The 25,272-nt window shown below is 41.7% G+C and overlaps 1 long non-coding RNA gene across 3 annotated transcripts in view; it reads right to left on the bottom strand.

Annotated features, from left to right (window-relative positions):
* Window positions 1-13,039: 13,039 nt before the first annotated feature.
* LOC126060033 (uncharacterized) overlaps window positions 13,040-25,272 on the bottom strand; it is a 33,851-nt gene continuing 21,618 nt past the window's right edge. For 2 of the 3 annotated variants that reach the window (XR_007513516.1, XR_007513514.1), the window contains 2 exons: window positions 16,427-16,513; window positions 13,040-14,188 (listed from right to left, as the gene is read on the bottom strand). This is a non-coding gene — a long non-coding RNA (uncharacterized LOC126060033). Of the gene's footprint in view, window positions 14,189-16,426; window positions 16,514-16,767; window positions 16,869-25,272 lie in introns of all 3 variants that reach the window. The other variant, XR_007513515.1, reaches the window with a different exon arrangement.

The raw sequence follows: 25,272 nt of genomic DNA, 5'->3' as shown, positions 1-25,272 counted from the left end.
GCAACTAAGAACACCAATAACAATTTTTACCAGGAATTGCACTAAGCACTTTCTATACTTGGTTTCATCCTCGCACCAATAAACCAATACTATGCAGTAATTATTACCCTTATGAAGATTTTATCACCTAAATAAGTTGTTATTCCTATTTTACAATTGTAGAATCTGAGGTTCAAAGAAGTGAAGGAAATCTTCCAAAGTTATACAGCCAAGATTTAAACTCAGACCTGTTGGCCTTTGAAATCCAAGCTCTGAACCTCTAAGCTTTTCTGCCTCTGGCTTCTCCAAGTGTGAACTTTTTCTTTGGAATCATGGAATCCTACTTCTTATGCTTAGTCTTAGGAACACCATTGGCCTGTGGGTTCTGACCTACATTACTAGGAACTGGGGTTGCCCATGCAGGCAGTGAGAGATCTAAAGTTTCAGCCTGACATTTGTACTGAGATCTTGCTATGCACCCTTTGGTGGTGGTGGTGGTGGGGGGAATCACTAATCATTTATTTACTATCTCTGCCACCCCCTGGAAGGCTGAGAGCTAAAGCAAAAAAAAAAAAAAAAAACCTGGCCTGGGATTGGCTAAGGTTTCTCTTTTGTGGTCATAGAACTTCCTCAGGAAAATAAAACCATTCATTTGGAAGCTCAGAAGGACTACACCCCTTGGATCAAGCCTAGGTTCTAGCCTGGGTTTGTTGTCAACCAGTTGTATGACCTTGGGCAAAGGGCTTAACCTTAGAAGTTTTCATGAGTGGGCAGAAAAATGGGCAAGAATATAATGCACTTAGATGGAAAGATCACACAACATCCAGAGAATGGGGGCTCTGAGCTGGAGAATGAGTCATACTTCCCCCCCAGGAAAGAGATTCCAGAGCTTCTAATGGTAGTGTCCCAATGAAAGGCCACTTAAGAGCAGAGAGCACAGTGAATGGGAGAGGAAACCAAAGACAAAGAAAGCAAACTCCTTTCTTCATTTGAGATACCAAAAGCAGACCCCATCAGAGTCCCTCTGGAAAGTCAAGTGATGAGCATTGAGAAACTTCCACCTTCTGGAAGAACAGACTTCTCCCTCCTTTGAGCACTACTGAAATCTAATACATATTTCTATCCCAGCAGTAGTTTCATTTGCTTGTACTCAAAAGTCAAGATTTTCAGTAGAAAGTGAACTCCTTGAGAGAACGAAGCTCGACTTCTTCCTGCGTGTTCCTCAGTGCCTATACTGACTTCCTGGAACTGGTAGGTGCCACATAATTGATAATGAATGAATGAGTAAAACTCGGGTGAGTAGGAAGAGGTCCTAAGTCATAGAGTGGAGCAAACATTTTGGCTCATCACAAAAGAGGAGGTACATACAGGATACCTAATGCCTTGGAGGACTTCGGAGAAGAAGAGATAAGAAGAGCCGAGAATAACAACTCACATGGTCCCTGGGGGCATAATGGCCACAGAATCCTTGACTGGGTAGACTTTAGGCCATTCTTAGGCTCCTCTGAGAAGATGTAAAGGTGAGTGGCACACAGAGCTTAGATTCACTGTCTCTAGCTAGAGTGATCATATGTGCTGGTTTATATGTATTGTCCCAGGGTGACTATTAATACCTCAAAAGTGTCTCAGTTCTGGTTTGGATGATAAGCTTTTTTTCTTAGGTAGTATTTTTTTTTTCTTTAAATTGAGCTATAATTCACATACCATAAAATTCACCCCTTTAAAGTATATAATTCAGTGTTTTTTAGTATATTCACAAGTTGTGCATCTACACTACTTCTAATTCCAAATCATTTTCATCATCCCAAAAAGAAACTCCATATCCATTAGCAGTTACTCTCTAGCCCCTCATCCCCACCTCTGGCAACTACTTATCTGCTTTCTGTCTCTTTGGATTTGACTATTTTGGTCATTTCATATACATGGAACCATAAATAGGAGGCTTGTTATGTCTGCCTTCTTTCACTCAACATAATGTTTTCAAGGTTCATCCATGTTGTAGCATGTATTAGTACTTAATTCCTTTTGATGGCCGAATAATATTCCATTATATGGATATACCACATTTTGTCTATCCATACATCAGTTGATGGGTATCTGGATTGTTTCTACTTTTGGGCTATTATGAATAGTGCTATTATGGGCATTGATGTGTAAGGTTTTTTTTTTTTTTTTTTTTATGTGCTTTAAGTGAAAGTTTACACTTCAAGTCAGTCTCCCATACAAAACCTTATATGTACCTTGCTATATACTCCTAGTTGCTCTCCCCCTAATAAAACAGCACATTTTTTCTCTCCACCTTGTGTTTCTGTGTCCATTCAGCCAGCTTCTGTCCTCCTCGGCCTTCACATCTCCCCTCCAGATAGGAGCTGCCCAAATAGTCTCACGTGTCTGCTTGATCCAAGAAGCCCGCTCCTCGCCAGTATCATTTTCTATCCCATAGTCCAGTCCAATTTCTGTCTGAAGAGTTGGCTTCGAGAATGGTTCCTGTCTTGGGCTAACAGAAGGTCTGGGGACCATGGCCTCTGGGGTCCCTGTGGTCTGATATGTAAGTTTTTGTGTGGACATATGTTAGTACTGTAGCTTTTGCATTATGGGTGTTCCCTGGGGCCAAGGATGAATTGAGATGGAGGAGCCAAGCTAAGGTTCTGTTTTACCAAGGAGGTCATTCTTTTGACTCAAGGCACAGATACATTGGTAGGAGGATGAGCCAGAGATGGAGTCTCATTTAGGATTCTAGGCTCTTGAGTTGGCATTTTTATTGGGTTTGAGGTCTTTGACTTCCTGATAGTAGTTACAGAGAAATGACAACAGTCTAATCTATTGCCAGCTTCTTGGAGAAAAACAGAACTTAATGAATTAAAACACGAACCAGGGAAAACATGAAAGAAGGCTCTAGATTTGAGCCTTTGCTCAGGTACTGGCTTTGAGTGATCTTGAAAAGGTCCCTCTATTTGTAGTCTCTGTGAAATGAACACAATGAGAATAAGGAAGATCTCATAGCTGTTAGGTTTTAGGACACTTCAAAAAATCTTCCAGTATTCTATGGGCTGTTCTGTAGATGCATAATGCTAACATCCACACACTTAGGGCAGGCTGGACCTTTTGCAAGGTTTATAGCTTACAACTGTGTGTGGTTTTGAGCTCCCCAGTCAAAAACATTGGGTAGACCGTGTGCTAAGCAGTTAGGACAGAAGAGTTAGGGTTTACCTCACACTGTTTTAATGGCACAGAGGTTAATGATGGGAAAGTGTTACAGATATTTCTGCAGATACATGTTTACTTGTCTCAGTTCCCGTAATAGGTCGGGTTCCCAGGGCCAAGGGCCAATTTTCATACAGTTCTGTCTCTCCTACAATACTCAACACAAGGCCTTACACATGTAGGGACCCGTGTGTACAGGAAGGCTGAGCAAGTAATATTTGTTAGTGTGTTGGAGCATTTTCTCATCATTAGGTGACTATTTTGGGGCCCTGGTAGTGCAGTGGTTAAGAACTCGGATGCTAACCAAGAGGTTGGCAGTTTGAATCCACCAGCCTCTCCTTGGAAACCTTACGGGGCAGGTCTACTCTGTCCTATAGCGTTGCTATGAATTGGAATAGACTCGATGGCAACGGTTTTTTTTTTAGGTGACTTTATTTAATAGATAGTATTTTTTTTTTTTCATTAGAACAGTCTGCCAAAGACTCCAGGGCCAGGGTGAGGGGCCCCTTGCCTCTACCTCAGGCAATCAGGAACAATTCTGAAGCCCGCTAGACTATATACCAGGAGGCCAGCCACAGAGCATCAGGGCCTGGAAGTTGGCAGAACTGGGGAGACTGTCCTCAGGGGAAAACTGAGGAGGGCAGGGCGTGCTAGCCAGGCCTGCTGCGCTGAAAGCAGCAGACGGGTAATTTCCAAATGACCATTTCAAAGGAAGGTTGAATTTCTCCAAGATAAGAGGGAGAGCAGAGAGCGGGCCTATATCTCTAACCCCCTGAGCTCATGGCTGTGATAACAGCTGTGGGGTTGGAAACCTAATGCTGATGAAAGAGTTAAAGGGTGGCTGCAGGCAGCTATCGGTGACACCGCTAGGAATTGAGCATGCTCCTGGAGCGCGGCTGGGGACTGGTGTAACTCCATGAATAGAGACCACTCTCAGGGAGTTTTTCCTGGAGCAGAATGGGGTCAGGGAGCCGCTTGGGGAACAATGGTTGCCACCGACTAGCTGAATTTCTTACAATCACACACCATACCCCCTGATCAAATAGCTCCTTTGTCCAGCTGATATAAAAACATGTCATACAATGATGATTTGGAAGAATGACACGGGTTTGCCTTTCACAGAGATCAGAAGGGCTTGTTGTGCAGCAGGGGGAAAAACATCAGAGTCAAGGAAAACCTGGAGAATAAAAGGAGCAAATGGAAACAGACAGCAACAATAAGAAAAGGCTGGGTTGCTGCAAAGGCAGACAAGGGCTTGGTTACCAACAGGGAGACAGACCAGACAGCTCCAAGGAAGGAAGAGCCTGCTGGCTGCCCAATAACCAGTTTCACAGCGCCCCCTTGAAACTCAGAAGAAACTAAAGGAATTAAAGAAATACAACCTGGACAAAGAGGTGGCCCAAGTTGGCTAACCTGATCCCTTCTTCAGGAGGGCTAGTGTATGTTAAGACCAGAAGCCTTTAGAATGCCAAGGTACCCAAGAGATCATCCTACCCAAACCATTATTTTATGAGTGGGGAAACTGAGACCTGGGAAGTAATGGTGCCTAAGGCATCTATTCGGATTATCTAGATTCAGGACTTGTTTTCCAGCTGCCTTTCCTATTTCCCTGACTTTGAAGATGGAAATGCTTCTCAAGCTTTCTCTGTCCAGACAGTAGAAGAGATGAGCTTTAGAAGAGGTGTGACTTCTGCCTGAAACAGAGATTGCTCATATGAAACGAGGGAACCCCTCCATGAGATGGATCGACGCAATATCCACAACAATGAACTAGAGCATACCAACGCTCTTACGGATGGCACAGGACTGGGCAATGTTTTGTTCTGTCGTACACGGGCCTGGCATGAGTTGGAGCAACTTGGTGGCACCTAACAACAACAGCGACATGGAAAGCACTGCACTTCTGTGTGCCTCTCTTTTCCTAGAAGTGAGGGTACTTCTGAAGCCAGGTAACCAGCCAGCCAGCCAGCCATTAGTTCAGCCATCATTTATTAAATGCTTTCTGTGCATCCCACCTTGTAAAAGAAGGGAAGGGTGAAGGAAGGGAGAGCCTCATGAAAAGATAAGACCCAGTCACTGGACCCAGTCAGGCAAATGGTCTCTAGATAGCCTGTGTGGGCACTAAACCCTGATTCTCAGTTGAGCTCTGTCATGGAGGTGGGCAGCTTCCTGTCTGTTCCAGGCAGGTCAGATGGAGACTTGGTTATTCAAAGAGAGAAGGTTCATACAGCAAGATTCCTGCAGCTCTCAGTCATCAAGGAGGTTTACAAAGAAAAGTGACAATTGTCCGTGTCACTAATTAACATTCATCTTTAGTACAGCAACTGTAAATGGATCTGAAGCTTTTATATTAGGTTTCCCCAGAACAACGTGGGGTTAAAAAGTAAGAACATTTTGTGTTAATATATTCTGTTTCATGGCCAGGCCCTGAAATCCTTCACCGACAGATAGCCAGTTCTCAGTGCTGCCCCTGTGGAGAATGTTGCACATGCCACTCTCCCCGTTCTCCAGCTGGGAGGTCTGGGTCACAGAAACTGTCCTAAGTCCTGTAGGAGGGAATGAAAACCAAGACTGTCACCATCTCATCCTCTGCTCTGTCTTTGGGCGAAAGAGCAAGGTGTTGGAAAGTCAGACTGGAGATTAAGGCAATAGTGGACCTGGTGTGCTTCTGTTACAGACAAGCAAGGTGCTTTTACGTTGTGAAATTTTGTTTGAATAGGTAATATGTACACATGGCACTTCCGAAAGTACAAAAGAGTATACAGTGGAGAGCAATTCAGCCTATTACCTCCGTCTCCACACACAGCGTTCTGGACCCTGGAAAATGCCAGTCATCTGTTTCTTAAGAGCTATTCTGTATACAGTGAAACCTGTGGGAGCCGGAACTTGACTTGACTGCCTTGTTTTCCCGGGTCTTAAGAGTTTTTTGCCTTTGACAGGGTGCAGTCTTACAACTTTTCTAGTGTTCTCTATTAGTGGAAAATATTTGAGTTTTCCTTCTCGGACAGGTTTCCACTTTACACAGGTTCCAGCTTTTGCAGGTTTTATGGTATTTCTAAACATATACATAAAACCTTTTCCCCTTCTCACGTATGATATATTCTGTACATACAGACCATGGCAAAATGAATATGAAATTAACAGAGAGTCAGGGTTGGGAGGACTCTAAGAAGCCCCCAAAAGTGGCAGCAGGACCTGGAGAGAATGTCTATCACCCTCAAGTTGAGCTGCTGGCTTTGTGTGTTCTGCTTTGGAGAAAGCTAAACATAATGCCAGAGGCATGGTGTATAAGTGTTCTGGGCTTCTTAAGGAGAAACCCCAAAAAAACCAAACCTGTTGCCATCAAGTCAATTCCAACTCAAAATGTGGGTGGTTGTGGGCCCACAATTATTTTTTTACATACAAAGTGGACACTTAGGCAGAGTTCAAAAACGAGAGGTCGGGGGCATCCCATCCCTGAGTCTTCTCCTTCCAACACAAAGTTTTCATGTAGGAACTGAGAGCCCTTTGGGTGATATGTCCCATGTAGGTTTTAGAGCTCACATTTTGAGTCTTTATTGTGTGTCAGACTCTTTAAAATGGGATAAGTACTTTTAATACATTGTTTCACTTAATTCTCATCACGGTTACTATCTCCCTTTTATCTCTGAGGAAGCTGAGGCTTAACTCAGAAATGGCAGAGCTAGGAAAAATTGACCTTGGGTCTGTGTTCTACCTTCGCATGGACTCCCGTGAGGTTCTTACCTCTGTCTGGTACCCAAAGAATCAAATCTGAACTCCTCAGCCTGGAATTCAAGGCCCTCCACCATCTGCACCGGTTTTCTCTGTAGTTTGTCTCTTCTTGCTCCTCTTCATGCATTGCAGGCTGAGTCGTATCAGACACACTGTGTTACTGGTCTTCCTTCTGCTAGGCTTTTCTACAGGCTCATCCCTCCCTCTGAGATCCTTTCCTCTCCGCTCTGTCTGGTAAGCTGTGGTAAGCTGCCTGTGTGATTTTTCTAAAACTCAGTCTGACTGTGTTACCCCACTGCTTAAAACCTCTCTGTGTTAAAGACCAAGTTTCTTAACATCAAACAGCGGACCTTCATGTTCTGGGTCCTATTGGCTCTCCAGGCTCACCTCTCCCACTTTTGTGTCCTACTTAATGCTTCACGCCAATGATCTACTTAAAGGTCCTGAAACATTTTGGACACTCTCAGTTCCAGGCCTTTGCATATGCTGTTCCTTCTGCCCAGAACACTCTTCCTACCTTCTTCTTCACTTGGCTAAATCCTACCTGACCATCTGATCATTGCTTCTGCCACACTTTTTCAGAGATCTTTTCCCTTACCCTTCCCAGGATATCTGCTTTAAAATATCTTTTTTTCTATACTATGACCTCCTCTTTTCAAGGTCGGTGACCAAAGATCAATAATTTCTGGTTCCCCAGAGCCTCATATTGGGCCTGAACTCAGGCAGTTTGAGGAATTAAGTGATAAATTATTGAAGTAATGAATAAATGAGCTAGAATTTGGAGCCCCTGAATGGGCCCTAGGTGTGTGGTCTGACCTCAGAACCTTCCTTTTTTTGCCAGCTGCTGCCTGATATAGTCTTGTAATGTTTCCCATTATTTGGAACCTCTTCACTGCAATGTGACCTTGTTTATGATACTTTACCTCTCTGAGCCTCAGTTTCCTCAAATATGATACGAGAAGATAGGAGTACATGATACCTACTGTCCCTCCCAGATCAAATGATATATGAATCCATGCTGTTTGCAAAGGAGAAGGAATTTTCCAAGCACTGTGTGCTTGTGTGTGGGGAGAGCACCAATGGTGTTGACGGTTGCAAGAGATTTCCAGAGACTCCAGCTTAACTCTCTAACTCAGAGCTTGGCAAGCTGTAATAGCCTGTGGGCCAAATCTGGCTCACTGCCTATTTTTGTATGACCCAAGAATGGTTTTTCCATTTTTAAATGATTGGGAAAATCCCTAGGCAATGCGTCTTCTGTGCAGCCACCACCCACCTGTCAGTGGAGGCTTGCGTGTTGCTATGATGCTGAATAGGTTTCAGGGGAGCTTCTAAACTAAAATGGACTAGGAAGAAAAGCCTGGTGATATACTTCTAAAAATCAGCCAGTGAAAACCCTATGGATCACAACCGTTCGATCTGCAACCACTCATGGGGATGGCACAGGACCAGGCAGCATTTCATTCAGTTGTACATGGGGTCACAATGAGCTGGGGGTGATTCGACAGCAGCTAGCAACAATAACAACGTATGTTTAATATGATGTTTTAAAAAGTTTATATGCACATTATCTTTCAATTTTTAAAACAGCTGTATGAGATATATCCTATTATGCCCATTTTACAGATGAGGAAACTGAGATTCAAAGAGAGTAAGTAACCCCCTAAGGTCACAGGAATCACAGAGCTAATAATGCTGGTCTTCCAATTCATTTCCTAGTGTGGTGCTTGAGTGTTACAGCTGGGTTTGGCAGGAGTGTAGAAAGACAAGACACATGGCCCTTTGCTATGCTGGCACTGTCCCTACCCTGCATCTGCCCCAATATACACACACTAAACACACAGACTCTATATACACACTGACACACACACAGAGACACGCCCTTCCTTCCATACTTCCCTCTCACTATAAAATTCTATGATTGTAAGTGAATCTATGCAGACCATCCCCTGCCAGTTGTGGAGAAGCCAGCACACTGATGCATGCCGTTCTCCCAAAAGACAGAGAAGGAAGTTGAATATTTTCCTAGCCACATTAAAAATTATGCTCCTCCTTTAGAGCAACATAAAAAGTAAAATAAAATAAGCCACTGGGAAAAAAATCAAAAGAAAAATATTTTGTGACATGTGAAAATTATATGAGATTCAAATTTCAGCATCCATAAAAAGCTGTGCTGGAACACAACTACACTCATCCATTTCCATATTGTCTATAGTTGCTTTTGCATTGCAGCAACAGAGTTGAGAAGTTACAACAGAGACCATACGGCCTGCAAGGCTGAAAATATTTACTATCTTGTCTTTTACAGAAAAATTTGCTGACTATTGTTTTAACTCAAGAACCCTCAATAGCTTCCCACTATCAATAACAGCACTGTTCAATAAAAATACCATGTGAGCCACATAGGTGATTTTAAATTTTCTAGTACCCACATTAAAAACTAAAATAAACATGATTTTAAGAAGTAAGATTGATGATATATTTTAAGATTATTATTATTATGACCCAATGTATCTAAAATATCATTTCAATATACAGTCAATATAAAAATTAATGAGATATTTTATATTCTTTTTTTAATACTATGTCTTCAAGATCTGGTGTGTAGTTTATACCTATAGCACACCTCGATTTGGACTAGCCATGTATCGCCTTGTTCGGTCCAAACAACTGCCTCCTGATCTATGCATAGGTTCCTCATGAGCACAATTTAGTGTTCTGGAATTTCCATTCTCCGCAATGCAACCCATAATTTGTTATGGTTCTCACAGTTGAATGCCTTGGTATAGTCAATAAAACACAGGTAAACATCTTTTGGATAGTCTCTGCTTTCAGCCAGGATCCATAGTAGGGTACTAATAGGTAAAATTTGCTGACCATTTTCTATTTGACAGAAACTATGCTAAGTGCTCTTCACATTTAGTGCTAATATTATCATCATCCCCAGTTTCAGATGAGAAAAATGAACTTAAAAAGGCTAAGTGACTTTTCCCTAGATCTTGCAGTTAGCTAATAAGCCGTAGAGCCAGGATTTGAATTCAAGCCTGACTCCAGAGCCCCTGGGCAGTCACTTCCCTGTGGCATGCAGAACCTGTTTTCCCTCTGCCTTGGGACAACAGTTCCCCTAGACATTAATGCTCTTCTCAATTTTTAATTAAAATTTTTATTCATTTTTGGTGGCAATATACACAACCAAGCATACATCCATTCACAATTTCTACATGAACAGTTCAATAACGTTGGTTGACGGCACATACTTCACATTGTGTCACCGTTCTCACTGTCTTTACCAATATTGTTTCATAGCCATTAATTTAGGCTCTCTGCCCCTTTTTTTTGCCCTTTAAAGTTCTCATATGCACTTTAGATTAGCTATTGTCTGCTAAAACTCATATAGACAATTCTTTATAGGGGCGCTATGCTCAAGACAAGGAGCCCTGGTGGCACAGTGGTTAAAGTGTTTGGTTGCTAACAGAAGGTTGGTGGTTCAAACCCTCCAGCCACTCCGTGGGAGAAAGATGTGACAAGCTGCTCCCGTAAAAATGTACAGCTTTGGAAACCCTGTGGGGCAGTTCTACTTTCTCCTATAGGCTCACCGTCAGAATTGACTCTGCAGCAATGAGTTTGGGTTTTGGGTATGCTCAAGGCAAACATTATTAATTGGGCTAAACCGTTGTTTAGTTTAACCATGGCTTCATGGGACAGTTTCAGTTCAAGGCTTAAGGATTATTTCCAGGCATTAGATTCAGGGGTTCCCCTGTTCTCAATGGAACCAGTAAGTCTGGTTTCCATACGAGTTTGAAGCTCTCTTCTACACTGTTACTCTCTTTGATCAGGATCCATTTGTTGTGTCCTTGATCAAAATTTTCAGTAATGGTGCCAGGCATCATCCATTTCTTCTGATCTCTTGGTAACAGAGGTAGTAGTTTATGTGCTCCTATCACTTTGAGGTCTCTCTACAACATACCTGTTAATGAATATTTAGAAGATGGGAAGAACCAAGTGAGGGCTGGGTTTACTCCTTTGGAAAAGACCTATCAGGTATGACTGAGAGCCAGCTACCCTAACCTGTCCCCAGAAATACCAAAGACTAGGCCAGAAAGAAGTGACCCCTGAGGATGAGGGGTTCCATCTGTGACCCTTGTGTGGAGTTAAGGTAATAGAATAATAATGATAGTGAGCATTAATAGGGCATGGGCTAGATGCCAGGCACTTTATAGATATTATTTCAATCAGCCCTCACAGGAACCCTACAAAGTGGGTGAAGTGATTTGCCCAAAGTCAGTGTTGTTAGGAGTCAAACCCAGGCCTGTCTGATGCTGGAAGCTGTGGTATTTTCACTGTGTCCTTTGCTTTTGCTTTTCTGTAAAAATATAACAGTCACAAAGAGCGAGCCTTTATTATGTGTCAGGTAGGCTTCTTACATATATCTCATTGAATCTGCATGACAGTTTGGACCAAAATTGGGTTCAGCCTGGGCAGGCACTTGTTTAGGGAACAGGTTACAGCTGAGATTTGTCAGAAACTTCTCCAGGATCCCAAGTTCTTCCTTTGACACCCACTTATGGGGTGAACGGAGGAAAAGCTCTGAGAGGAGGCAGCTGTTCCCCTTTCTGGGAGGGAACATAAGGAAATTCTGTGATGTTTCTGTTGTTGTACTTTAGTCCGTCCACTCTGAGCATGTAGGTCCTGCTGTGCCTTTGGCTTCCTTGATTTTTTTTAAAAGTAAAATACCCCACATCACAGACTCATAGGGTTGGAAAGAACGTTGAAGGAGAGCTATGTAGTACAACCTTCCATCTGATGTTTTTCTGCACCCCAGTTTCTCGTTCTGTCTCCTAAGATTTCAGAGTCTTGAGTAGGGGAGATAAAACATTGAGAGGTAGCATAAGAACTGGAATGGTTTATAGTTCTTAACGTTCTAGATCAACAGTTCTCAAAGTGCAGTCTGGGACCCCTGTGGGTCCCCAAAATCCTTCAGAGGGTCTGCGAGGTCAAAACAATTTTTATAGTAGTACTAAGATGTTGTATACCTTTATTACTCTCATTCTCTCACAAGTATATGGTGGAATTTTCTAAAGCCACATAATGTGTGATATTGCAACAGACTGAATGAAGCAAATGTGAATATTTTCTATGAAGCTAGAAATTAAATAGATTTCTTTTTTATTGTGCGTTAGGTGAAAGTTTACAGAGCAAATTAGTTTCTCATTAAACAATTAATACCCATATTTCATGATATTGGTTGCCAACTCCGCCATGGCCATGTGTCAACCCTCTCCCCTTCTTGACCTCTGGTTCCCCATCTCCATTTGTCCAGTTTTCCTGTCCCTTCCTGCCTTCTCATCTTTGCTTTTGGGTTGGTGTACCCATTTAGTCTCATATACATAGTTGAACTACTTGTGTTACTGTTTGTTTTATAGGCCTGGCTGAAGGGTGAATTTCAAGAGTGACTTCAGTACTGAGTTAAAAGGGTGTCCAGGATCATACTCTCGGGGTTTCTCCCGTTTCTGTCAGGCCAGTAAGTCTGGCCTTTTTTTGCGAGTTTGAATTTTGTTCTACATTTTTCTCCCGCTCTGTCTGGGACCCTCTATTGTGATCCCTGTCAGAGCAGTTGGTGGTGGTAGCCGGGCACCATCTAGTTGTTCTGGACTCAGTAGAAATTAAATAGATTTTCACAACTCTAAAACAGTGCTACTCTTCTCCCTATATTTGGTTTGGATAATATAGTTATTTTAAATTTAAAAAATATGTTATTTATCTAATATGTAATGGGCTTGTTATTTTTAAATGAATTAAATATCTTTAAAAGTTTTCAGTTTTAATTTCTAATATGGTTAATATTGATAGATGTAATTTCCATAAACGAAAGCTCTTTGGGGTCCTCAATAATTCTCAAGACTGTGAAGGGGTTCTGAGTTCAAAACATGTGAGAACTGGTGCTTTAGATCATCCTTAGCATCACAGTGACATTATATCTGGCCTAAATGTAGGTAGTAAAAAGGAATTTCTGGGATCACAGTCCTGACTAACTGGAGTGTCTAGTGAGTTCCTCTCACCTGAACAGGACCCAGAGGCAACAGCATAAAAATCTGAAAAGATGTCAATTAAGTAAAAAGTAAAGGCATGTGGAAATAATTAGGAACATTTATTTTTTCCCAACTTTGTTGAAGTATAATCGAAGTACAGTAAACTGCATGTATTTAAAGTGTACAATTTGATCAGTTTTGACATTTGTATGCACCCATGAAATCATCACAACGAAGATTACAAACATTTCCATCACCCCCAAAAGTTTCTCTGTACCCCTTTGTAGTCCATCCTCCCCATTCCCAGGCCACCACTGATAGGCTTTTGTATTTTCTAGGATTTTAAATAAATGGAATCATAGTGCAGCTATTCTTTTTGGCCTGGCTTCTTTCACTTAGCATGATGCTTTTGAGGTTCACTCATGGTGTTGCATTGGGGCTTGAGATTGGAACCCCAGAAATGTCACTTATTAACTGGGTGACTTCAGGCAAATTACAGAATCTATCTGTGCCTCAGAGAGGAAACAATAAATAATTCCCACCTTGCATAGTTGTGAAGATAAAATGAGTCAATGCTTTATTTATAAAGCACTTATTTCAGTTCCTGGTACTTGCTGGGTACTTGATAAATAGTAGTTATTTTTGAATATATGTTTGGGGTAGGAATTAAGGAGGGTAACTAGTACAGCATGGGGATTGTGGAGAATCTTGTTTAGGCTAATTAGTTCCACAGCCCAGGTTTAACTATTTGTTAGACATTTCTCACTTGCACACCCAAAACCTCCAGATATGCCAACCTAACCAGGAAATTTTTCTATAATGACGACTGGGGACATGGAAATTTGTAGCTTTGAAAGTCTGGCCAATGTAGACTTATGCTGTCAGAAAAAAACAAAATCCCACTAGGCTGCTTTGAAAATGGAAAACGTGTATGCTTCCACCCTTGCCGATTTCATGTCCAACTGGCCAGGTTTGCTCAACTTGGAATGAAAACCCATTGCCTGGGTGCTGAGTGGACTTCAGCAGGTTCCTGGCCAGAGGAAGTGGGAGATGGAGGTTTTCTGTGTGACTTGCTGCAGCTGATGCTGGGTTGGGACAAAAGCAGAGGAGTTGAGGAGTTCCTCAGAGAATCAGAGCAGGAACCGAGGGCCTTGGGCCATGGTTGTGTTTGCTGCTGGCAACCGGGGCTTCTTGTGTCCTCATGCTGCCAGGAGGTAACTGCTTTTTCCTAAGCCTGAAGGCACAGACTGAGAGGAAAAAAAAAAAAAAAAAAACAAAGAGGACATGAGAGAAGGAGAGAGGAGGGAGGGTGAGAGAGGGTTGAATTGATCGCAGTCTGTTCAGGTCTAGCTGGAAAACACAATGAAGTGAAAAGGCTTCTTGGTTGGTGTGCTTTTCTTCATTTTTTTCCCAGGGTTTGAAGTGGAGAGGGAGGGATGGGAAGAAAGAAAGGAAGAGGTGGAGGACTGGCAAGGCCTGAGCAGAAGCAGCACGAAAACTTCAGGGTTAGGGAGGGGAAAGTAACTTAGTGATATGGGACCCCCCACCTTGGGTCACCCACTTACTGGCCAGTCCCTTCCCTTCTACAAGAGTCTGTGGCTCAGAGTAGCACTGCCAGTAGTGTGTTTTGAATGAAGACAAACGAAGTAGCTAAAGCCTATCCGCCCCTGCCCTAGAAAAAGCATCACTTTTAGGACAAAACGTATTTCCTCCAGTTAGGGGTGGGGTGGGTGTTGGTGTTGGTTTTATTTTTTTCTAGCATAGAATAATATTTGCCAACATTTATTGAGCTTTTTCTGCCAAGCACTATCCTAAGTGCTACATGTATTATCTCAATTAATCCTTACAACATTTTTATGAGGAATACGTTCTATTATTATCCCCATTTTACAGATTAAAAAAAAAAAAGAGGCTTAGAGAGGTTAAGAACCTCAAGTCATAAAACTAGTAAGTGGCAGAACCAGGGTTCATCCCCAGGTTTGTCTGAACCCTAACCCTGCTTTCCTAAACAATGTACTATGTGTATGTTTAGGTACAGCCTCTTAAATAGCTCACAGTTTACTCTTACTGGGGTTGGTTGGGGGAACAGTAGGGGAGCTGGGGCTGGGGGTAAGAAGGATGGATAGTATGAATGCAACTACAATAAAATGTGGCCATAAACCTCTCTGAGATCCAAGTTCCTCACTGATAAAATTGAGGATACATCCATTCATTCAATAATTTTTACTGAGAGCTCTATTGAGTCAGGAACACATTGGTGAACAAGGCAGACAAGGCCCCTGTACTCACAGAGCTTACATTCCAGTGGGATGGTAACTGTGCCCTCCCTCATGGGGCTGATGTGTCTGAAACATTCTCACCTAGCTCTTCTCTCCCATTTTTTCTTATCTTAGTTCAATCTCCATTTCCTCAGAGAAGTCTTTCCTGGCCTGCTTGACCAGGTCAATTTCCCTAGGACCATAGACCTATCCTTTATAGCACTTAGCATCTTTTATTTGATTCTTTGACCAACGTCTATAAACTCCTTGCAGGCAGGTACAATGTCTGATGTTTTTAGCTCATCAGTCATTGGCTCATATTAGGATTTCATTAGATACTTGTAGAATGAATAAATAAGTGATATGAAATAACGTAAGGGAAGGACTTTGTGTAGCCCTGGCACAGTCAGCATTCAAAGAAATGCTATCTCCTATCATTTGACATTTTTGTCTCCTGATTTGAAAATTGAAAAAAGCCTTGTCTGTACTCCTTTGATATCTAGTATTGTGTAGTGTACTCTTCTGGTTGCCTACTCAACTGCCATTGCCCTTTTCCTCCTTCCTGGTGGACCCTGGATTTTGTGTGGTTGTTCACCCTTTCCCCTAGACTAGTAAATGTCGGAGCTGGGATGTGAATTAGCCTGAGCTCTTAACTTTCTAAAAAGTCTCATATTGTTATGGAAATTTTATTTCAATAAAGCTGTTAGATAGATAGATGCTGTTGTGTTGACTCTGACTCATGGCAATCTTATGTACAACAGAACGAAACAGTGCCCATTCCTGTGCCATCCTCAGGATTGCTGGCATATCATTGCAGCTATTGTGCCAATTCATCTCACAAAGGGTCTCCCTTGCTGGTCCTCTACCTCACCAAACCTGATGTCCTTCTCCAGCAATTGACCCCTCCTGATGATATGTCCAAAGCAAGCAAATCAGATAATGTTTTGTTGTAATCTATAAGGTTTTCATTGGCTAATTTTTGGCAGTAGATTGTCAGACATTTCTGCCTAGTTTGTCTTAGTCTGGAAGGTCCATTGAAACCTGTCTACCATGGTGACCTTGCTGGTATTGCAAATACTGGTAGCATAGCTTCCGGCATCACAGTAACATACAAGTCACCACAGAGTGACAAACTGACAGATAAGTGGTGTAATAGAGAGAATGAGAGAGGAGCCCTGACGGCATAAGCAGTTAAGCATAACTGAAAGGTTGGCGGTTCGAACTCACCCAGCAGCTCTGTGGGAGAAAGACCTGGCAGGACAGTTCTGCTCTGTTACATGGGGTCGTTACAAGTCAAAATCAGCTCAACAGCACCTAACGACAACAATATATATATATATAAAGTACATATTGAATTATTATATAAATATAAATGAGTTATTTTGTGTATATATGTGTACATTTTATATATATATATGAATTATTTCTATTCAATAGATGAGGAAATCAAAACTCTATGGTGTAAGCCGGTAGCTTGAAAACTTTTTTGTTTGTTATCCACAGTAAGAAATATATTGCCAACCATGACTCCAAAACACACACACACACAAACGTACAACAGCACTTACCTTATCTGTGGGCTAAGCCCAATGGCATCACTAGGGTTGGTGTTGCCCAATGCAGTAACTCATGGTGTCGGCCACTGATGCCAATTACCACAATATCATAGCTAAAACACCAGAAAATTTGACAAAACCAGTGACTATAAAAACAGTTTATAATCTGCAGCAACGAAAACAACAGCATGTGCTTATATAGTGTGCAGACGAAACCATGTGATTTTGAAGCGTCAGTGTAATTGGGTAATTATGACAACTCTGATCAGAGCACATTAGAAGGTTCAAAAAGTGTTTTTGTTGTTATAACTAACCCGTTGCCTTCTAGTCAATTCCAACTCATAGTGACCCTATAGGACAGAGTAGAGCTGCCCTATAGGGGTTCCAAGGAGCAGATGGTGGGTTCGAACTGCCAACTTTTGGTTAGCAGCTGAGCTCTTAAAACACTGTGCCACCAGGGCTCCTATAACTAACTAGAGGGATATGTTTATAAAACATAATAAATTTCTACGGACCACAACCACTATAGCCTCCACCAGATTGAGTCCAGCACAACTAGATAGTGCCGGGCTACGACCACCAACTGCTCTGATGGGGATGACAGTAGAGGGTCCCAGACAGAGAGGGAGAAAAATGTAGAACAAAATTCTAACCCACCAAAAAAGACCAGATTTACTGGTGTGACAGAAACTGGAGAAATCCTGAGAGCATGGCCCCCAGACACCCCTTTAACTCAGCACCGAAGTCACTCCTGAGGTTCACCCTTCAGCCAAAGATTAGACAGGCCCATAAAACAAAATGAGACTATAGGGGCACACTAGCCCAGGGGCAAGGATGAGAAGGCAGGAGGGGACAGGAAAGTTGGTAACAGGGAACACAAAGTCGAGAAGGGGAGTGTTGATAATGTCGTGGGGTTGGCAACCAATGTCACAAAACAATATGTGTATTAATTGTTTAATGAGAAACTAATTTGCTCTGTAAACCTTCATCTAAAGTACAATAAAAGAAAGAAAAAAACCCAATAAATTTCTGCTGATACATTGCACAAGTTTTTATAGACAGTCATTTTGGTGTCACACCCTCTGACAGTATCACCTGGTACGCATTCCTAGTGATGCCGCTGGCTAAGTCCTGCTATTTTTTTTTTTTTTTAATTGTGCTTTAAGTGAAAGTTTACAAATCAAGTAAAGTTTACAAATCAAGTCAGTCTCTCACACAAAAAGTTATATACACCTTGCTACATATTCCCAATTGCTCTCCCCATAATGAGACAGCCCGCTCCCTCCCTCCACTCTTTTTGTGCCCATTTCGTCAGCTTCTAATCCCCTCTACCCTCTCGTCTCCCCTCCAGGGAGGAGATGTCAACATAGTCTCAAGTGTGCACCTGATCCAAGAAGCTCACTCCTTCACCAGCATCCCTCTCCAACCCACTGTCCAGTCCAATCCCTGTGTGAAGAGTTGGCTATGGGAATAGTTCCTGTCCTGGGCCAACAGAAGGTCTGGGGGCCGTGACCACCGGGGTCCTTCTAGTCTCAGTCAGACCATTAAGTTTGGTCTTTTTACAAGAATTTGGGGTCTGCAACCCACTGCTCTCCTGCTCCCTCAGGGGTTCTCTGTTGTGTTCCCTGTCAGGGTAGTCATCGGTTGTAGCCGGGCACCATCTAGCTCTTCTGGTCTCAGGCTGATGTAGTCTCTGGTTTATGTGGCCCTTTCTGTCTCTTGGGCTCCTAATTACCTTGCATCCTTAGTGTTCTTCATTCTCCTTTGATCCAGGTGGGTTGAGACCACTTGATGTATCTTATATAGCCGCTTGCTAGGGTTTAAGACCCCAGACGCCTCTCTCCAAGGTGGGATTCAAAATGTTTTCTTAATAGATTTTATTATGCCAATTGACTTAGATGTCCCTTGAAACCATGGTTCCCCAAATCCCCATCCCTGCTACACTGGCCTTCGAAGCATTCAGTTTATTCAGGAAACTTCTTTGCTTTTCGTTTAGTCCAGTTGAGCTGACCTTGCCTGTATTGTGTGTTGTCTTTTCCATCACCTAAAGTAGTTCTTATCTACTATGTAATTAGTGAATACCCCTCTCCCACCCTCCCTCCCTCCCCCATCTCGTAACCATCAAAGAATATTTTCTTCTCTGTTTAAACCGTTTCTTGAGTTCTTATAATAGTGGTCTTTTACAATATTTATCCTTTTGCAACTGACTAATTTCACTCAGCATAATGCCTTCCAGATTCCTCCATGTTATGAAGTGTTTCACAGATTCATCACTCTTCTTTCTCGATGTGTAGTATTCCATTATGTGAATATACCATAGTTTATTTATCCATTCATCTGTTGATGGGCACCTTGGTTGCTTCCATCTTTTTGCTATAGTAAACAGTGCTGCAATGAACATGGGTGTGCATATATCTGTTCATGTAAAGGCTCTTATTTCTCTAGGATATATTCCAAGGAGTGGAATTGCTGGATCGTATGGTAGTTCTATTTCTAGCTTTTTAAGGAAATGCCAAATCGATTTCCAAATTGGTTGTACCATTTTACATTCCCACCAGTAGTGTGTAAGTGTTCCAATCTCTCCACAGCCTCTCCAGCATTTATTGTTTTGTGTTTTCTGGATTAATCCCAGCCTAGTTGGAGTGAGATGAAATCTCATTGTAGTTTTGATTTGCATTTCTCTAATGGCTTTTTTTTTTTTTTTTAATGGCTAGTGATCGTGAGCATTTCCTCATGTATCTGTTCGCTACCTGAGTGTCTTCTTTAGTGAAGTGTCTGTTCATATCTTTTGCCCATTTTTTAATTGGGTTATTTGTCTTTTTGCAGTTGAGTTTTTGCAGTATCATGTAGATTTTAGAGACCAGGTGCTGATTGAAAATGTTATAGCTAAAAACTTTTTCCCAGTCTATAGGTAACTTTTTTTACTCTTTCAGTGAAGTCTTTGGATGAGCATAGGTGTTTGATTTTTAGAAGCTCCCAATTATCTAGTTTTTCTTCCGCATTGTTAGTAATGTTTTGTATACTGTTTATGCTATGTATTAGTGCTCCTAACGTTGTCCCTATTTTTTCTTCCATGATCTTTATCGTTTTAGACTTTATATTTAGGTCTTTGATCTATTTTAAGCTCGTTTTTGTGCATGGAGTGAGGTATGGGTCTTGTTTCATTTTTTTGCAGATGGATATCCAGTTATGCCAGCACCATTTGTTAAAAAGGCTGTCTTTTCCCCATTTAACTGTTTTGGGGCCTCTGTCAAATATCAACTTCTCATATGTGGATGGATTTATCTGGATTCTCAATTCTGTTCCATTGGTCTATGTATCTGTTGTTGTACCAGTACTAGGCTGTTTTGATTACTGTGGCGGTATAATAGGTTCTAAAATCAGGTAGTATAAGGCCTCCTACTCTGTTCTTCTTTTTCAGTAATGCTTTACTTATCCGGGGCCTCTTTCCCTTCCATATGAAGTTGGTGATTTGTTTCTCCATCTCATTAAAGAATGTCTTTGGAATTTGGATCGGAATTGCATTATATGTATAGATTGCTTTTGGTAGAATAGACATTTTTATAATGTTAAGTCTTCCTATCCATGAGCAAGGTATGTTTTTCCACTTAGGTAGGTCTCTTTTGGTTTCTTGCAGAAGTGTATTATAGTTTTCTTTGTATAAGTCTTTTACATCTCTGGTAAGATTTATTCCTAAGTATTTTACCTTCTTGGGTGCTACTGTAAATAGTATTGATTTGGTGATTTCCTCTTCGATGTTCTTTTTGTAACCCCTGCTATTTTTTATTCTACTCAACTTCATTTCATTAAAAAATTTTAGTCCCAGCCCAATTCATTGATTTCACGACCAACTAACATCTAAACAACCCTGTCCTAAGTGACTTGCTCAAGGTCACATAACTAGTATAGTGGTGGAGTCAGAAGAATGATCCAGTGCTCTTCCTCTTACTACACCCTGGTGGGTTTCTTGCCCTGAGGCAAAACTCTCAGAAAAGATTTCTGTTGGTTTTGATAACCAAAAAATGAATTAGTTCTACATCTCAGCCACAGTTAAGGCAATGCTGCTCCCACCATCTGCAGGCACTTCAATTTGGTTTTGGTTTGTCCAGATATCTCAGCTGTCTGCAATGAAGCTGTCCAGAAAGATCCTCCTTGAAGCTCCAAAGGGAAAGATTTAGCCCTAATGAGTGGTACATTCAGACTTGCTGGAATTCTCATCCAAATTACACCAAACATTAACATATGGACAAAGGCACATGGCATATTAAATGATTTACTGGGGTCAAAGATCAAGTCAATGGCAGGCCTAAGATTGAACCTACCACACACCTTCAGAGTCAGCTAAACTAAGACACGAGGAGGTCTCAGCTAGTTAGGGCCCAGCAGCCTGGACCTGGTCAGCCGTCAGCCAGTTAATCTACAACAGCACCTTCTTTTCCTACCAGAGGAAGATTTTGACTTGAACTCCTGGGAGACCTGCCTTCTTGGAATCCAGATTTCTCTGCTTCCGAGTCTAACTTAGCTGGTGTTGGATGCAGAAGCCTAGAGAAAGCCGAAACTTGTTTATTTGCTCTCTTATTCCTGGATTTATAATTTGACCTAATATACTGTATGTCTGTACATGTGTTGATCTCAAAAAATGTTTGCGCTTGCCTGCTTCTCTGGCCATGTTGGCAGGCAGCTGTTAAAGCCATCAGTGATGTTTGCTTCCAGTTACAAAAGAAAACATTATCTATTTGGGGCTATGTTGTTGTTTTTTGCTTTCCTGATTTAAAAGGGGAAATATGTTTCCCAGTAGAGATGTTGGGCTGCCCCCATACCCTTTTAGGGCTAAGAATGGCTAAGAAGCCTTTTCGGCACACCTGGTTCATCATCTTTCTAATATTCAGACCTTTTCTACTCTCCCTGTGGAAATATTCTTTTAAGGACTTCGGAATGAAATTATTTGAGCAATTGGGCAGGTTTCTCTCCTTCCCTGGGGACACCAGTTTATGGCTCAACATCTCCCTCAAACTCTGGTGTGCTTTTAGCTAAGGAAGAGTCAGGCTGTTCCCATTGTCAGGTGCATGAACTAAGCAACTGCTGATGGGCCCAAGAAAACACGAGTAATTCTAACCTCTGCCCAGAACCTTTGAAGAACATGCAAACCCTGACCTTGCTTTGGTGCTTTGGAGAGACCATCTGGGGAAAACATCATTTCCCAAAATATATATGAAATTGAGAGCACCTCTGGCTGGGAAGTAAGAAAAACCATATGCCAAATGTGGAGTTCAGATATGTAAATATTTGTTTCGGAAAAAACGATTTAAACAAGAGTTGTCCGTGGTAAGTACACTCTTGAAGACTGAACTGAGCACTGGGAAGAGTACAGGTAAAGAGAAATGAAGAGCAGAGATGCTGGATAGTAGCTGGGAAGCAGACACAAAGGCCACAAAGGCATATGACTTGTGGTAGGTTGGAGGTACCTCTGGAAGCGTCGGACCGAAGTTCAGCAACCAGCTAGATGTAAGAGAGTCAGAAAGGTTTGCAGATGAGGAATGGAAGCTCCGAGGAAAACCTGGCTGCCCAGATGAAAGAAGCTTGGAGGAAAAAATAAATAAATAAAAAATAACACTTGACAAACAGTACTTAAGAGGAATCCTGGGATGATAAAAACCACTCAAAGGACAGTTTTGATTCAGAATTGAAGATAAGACCTGGGTCACTGCTTAAAAGGTCTTAATAATCCCAGGATTTCTAGCTAAAGGACATGGCCAAATTGAAACTATTAATCACCAAACATGTTTGCCTGAACCAAATGAGTCTAAGAAATAGCTTTCTTTTTTTTTTTAATCTCAAATTCAAATTGTTCATTGCTGGTATACAGGAAAGCAATTAACTTTTATATACTGACCTTGTGACATGGAATACCTCTCCATTTATTTAGATCTTCTTTGATTTCATCAGTATTTTATAGTTTTCCGCATACAGATCTGGTACATATTTTGTGAGATTCATACCTACTTCATTTTTTAGGTACTATAGGGTTATAGGGTCGCTATGAGTTAGAATCAACTTGATGGCAAAGGATTTGGTGGGGTTTTTTTTTTTTTTTGGTTTGTTGTGAATGATATTGTTTTTAAATTTTCAAATTCCAGTTGTTCATTGCTAGTCTATAGGAATGCATAAGAAACAAGACTTTTGTCTTCTTGGCTGCCATTATAAGTTTATGCCCAAAGGAAAGCTAGGGCAGGAAGGGTCAGTAATCACAGCTGTCTCTCTCCCCATCTTTCCTTCCTTCCTCACTCTGTAAATATTTGTTTATTTCATTTGACTGAGTTGATGCAATGCTAAAGAATAGCCTGGGAGGAGGGGGTACTGTTGAGAAATAAGGGGAAATGTCTGTTTCAAGGTTAAGATCTTTAGAGATGTTTGAACTTTTAGCATCTGAGACAGAATGGTGAGTGTGGGAAAATTAGTGGTCACAATGAAGTGAGAAAAAGAACAAAGGTTTCATCAAATGATATGGGTAAGTTAGGGACATGGTAAAGATTAAGGCATATTATACCTGGGGTTACATGTGACAATGCACCAAAATAGTGTGTGAATTGAGATCAAACTCCCAATTTTGGCCAAGAGTAATTAGAGTATAATTAAGTTTAAACATAAGCATCAGGTTTTATGTTAATGTTTGCTTCAGAAAACAATTGGATTGCACACTTGAAAAGTCTCTGTGCAACTTGAGGCCTGTTGCTGACACGAGGCTTATCGGTTGTGAGAAAGTGGGGCATTCAGTGGAAGTTGGGTTGAGAAAAATAGTGAAGATTCTACATCCCACTCCTTTACCCTCCCCACCACCTATCCCCAATGCCTAGAAGGGTACTTGGGAAGTACCAGCAAAAAAAAAGAAACCAAACCCATTGTTGTCTAGTTGATTCTAACTCATAGTGACCCTATAGGGTAGAGTACGACTGCCCCATAGGATTTCCAAAGAGTGCTTGGTGGATTCAAACTTTGGACCTTTTGGTTAGCAGTTGAACTCTTAACCTCTATGCCAGCAGAGTTTTCACTTGGGAAGTAAAAAAAAAAAAAAAACAGTAGTTCTCCAAAAATGTAGATTTAATGAATCTGGAAGCAACTCAGCAAAGCTGATCTGAGTGCCCAAGTGGGGGAACAGAGACGAGTTTAAGCAAACGTTATCAATAGAACCTAGGATAATAGCTAAGTCAAGATTCATGTGACTTCTCGAAGTTTTTACTGGGCCAAAGGGTAGACCTGCACCCTGGCTGGTGACCAAGGTTAAGCTGAAAGACATGGCTCCGCCCAGGACTGTAGGTGAGCTTCCTGGGGATTCATTGTTGCTGTTGTTAGCTGCTGCGGAGTCACTTCTGACCCCTGGTAACCTTATGTGTAACAGAACAAAATATTGCCTGGTCTTGCACCATCCTCATGATCTTTGTATGTTTGAGCCCATTGTTGCAGCCACCATGTCAACCCACTTGGGGATTCATAAAAATTTGAAGAAAGCCTAGTGAGTTGTCAGAGGATGAAATGTGTAGCTGGGAAGGTGTGCTGTGTGCTGGAGGAACTTACGATGATAGGGTGGCACCTAAAATCTCTTCTAATCAGTATTACCCATGATTCTTATTCTTCTTATTTTTTTACATTGTGCTTTAGATGAAGGTTACAGAGTAAATTAGTTTCTCATTAAGCAATTAATACGCGTACTGTTTTGTGACATTGGTTGCCAACCCTGCAACATGTCAACAATCTTCCCTTCTTAACCTTGGGTTCCCCATTTCCATAGCTTTCCTGTCCCTTCCTGCCTTCTCATCCTTGCCCCTGGACTAGTATGCCGTTTTAGTCTCGTATACGTGGTTGAGCTGTGTGTATAATTGCTTGTTTTATGGGTCTGTCTAATCTTTGGGTGAAAGTTGAACCTCAGGAGCGACTTTAGTACTGAGTCAAAAGGGTGTCCGGGGGCCATACTCTCAGGGTTTCTCACCTATGATTCTTTTTTGTTGGATACAGTTGATACTCCCAGATGCCGTTGAGCCGTGGTTAAAGAGTCATACACTTTGCTGCATGGACTGTAGTTTGTGGAGGGTGACCTCAGGGAAGAACTCCTGGAGAGCCAGAGCCAATGCCTTGGAGCAGAAGACCCCGAACCTTGGGAGATGGGGCAGAAGTTCATCTAAGAGGTAACAAGTACAATGGGGGAACCACTTCTAAGAGGGGTGCTCTGGGTCACAATTAATAAAGGTATAAGGGAAAAGACACTTTCCCAGCAGAGGCCTAGGTTTCATTCTGGGAGCCAAGGGAATAATTTGCACAAGTTTCTCACCTGGAGCATTTCCTTGAGAACTGCAAGCTACGTACGTTTCTTTTCACGCTTCCATAAATACTAAAGAGATTTCTTTAGGCGGTGACAATACACAAGAACCTCCAATTCAGCAGTAATATTAGAGAGGGACAATGTTTAAATGTTTATCAACAGTTAAATATAGAGGGAGATCTTTCTTTTCCCTTATTTTTAGA

Source organism: Elephas maximus, chromosome 16 (genome assembly GCF_024166365.1).
Source record: "Elephas maximus indicus isolate mEleMax1 chromosome 16, mEleMax1 primary haplotype, whole genome shotgun sequence".
NCBI classification, from domain to species: domain Eukaryota; kingdom Metazoa; phylum Chordata; class Mammalia; order Proboscidea; family Elephantidae; genus Elephas; species Elephas maximus.
This window is presented reverse-complemented; position numbering and strand designations above follow the sequence as displayed.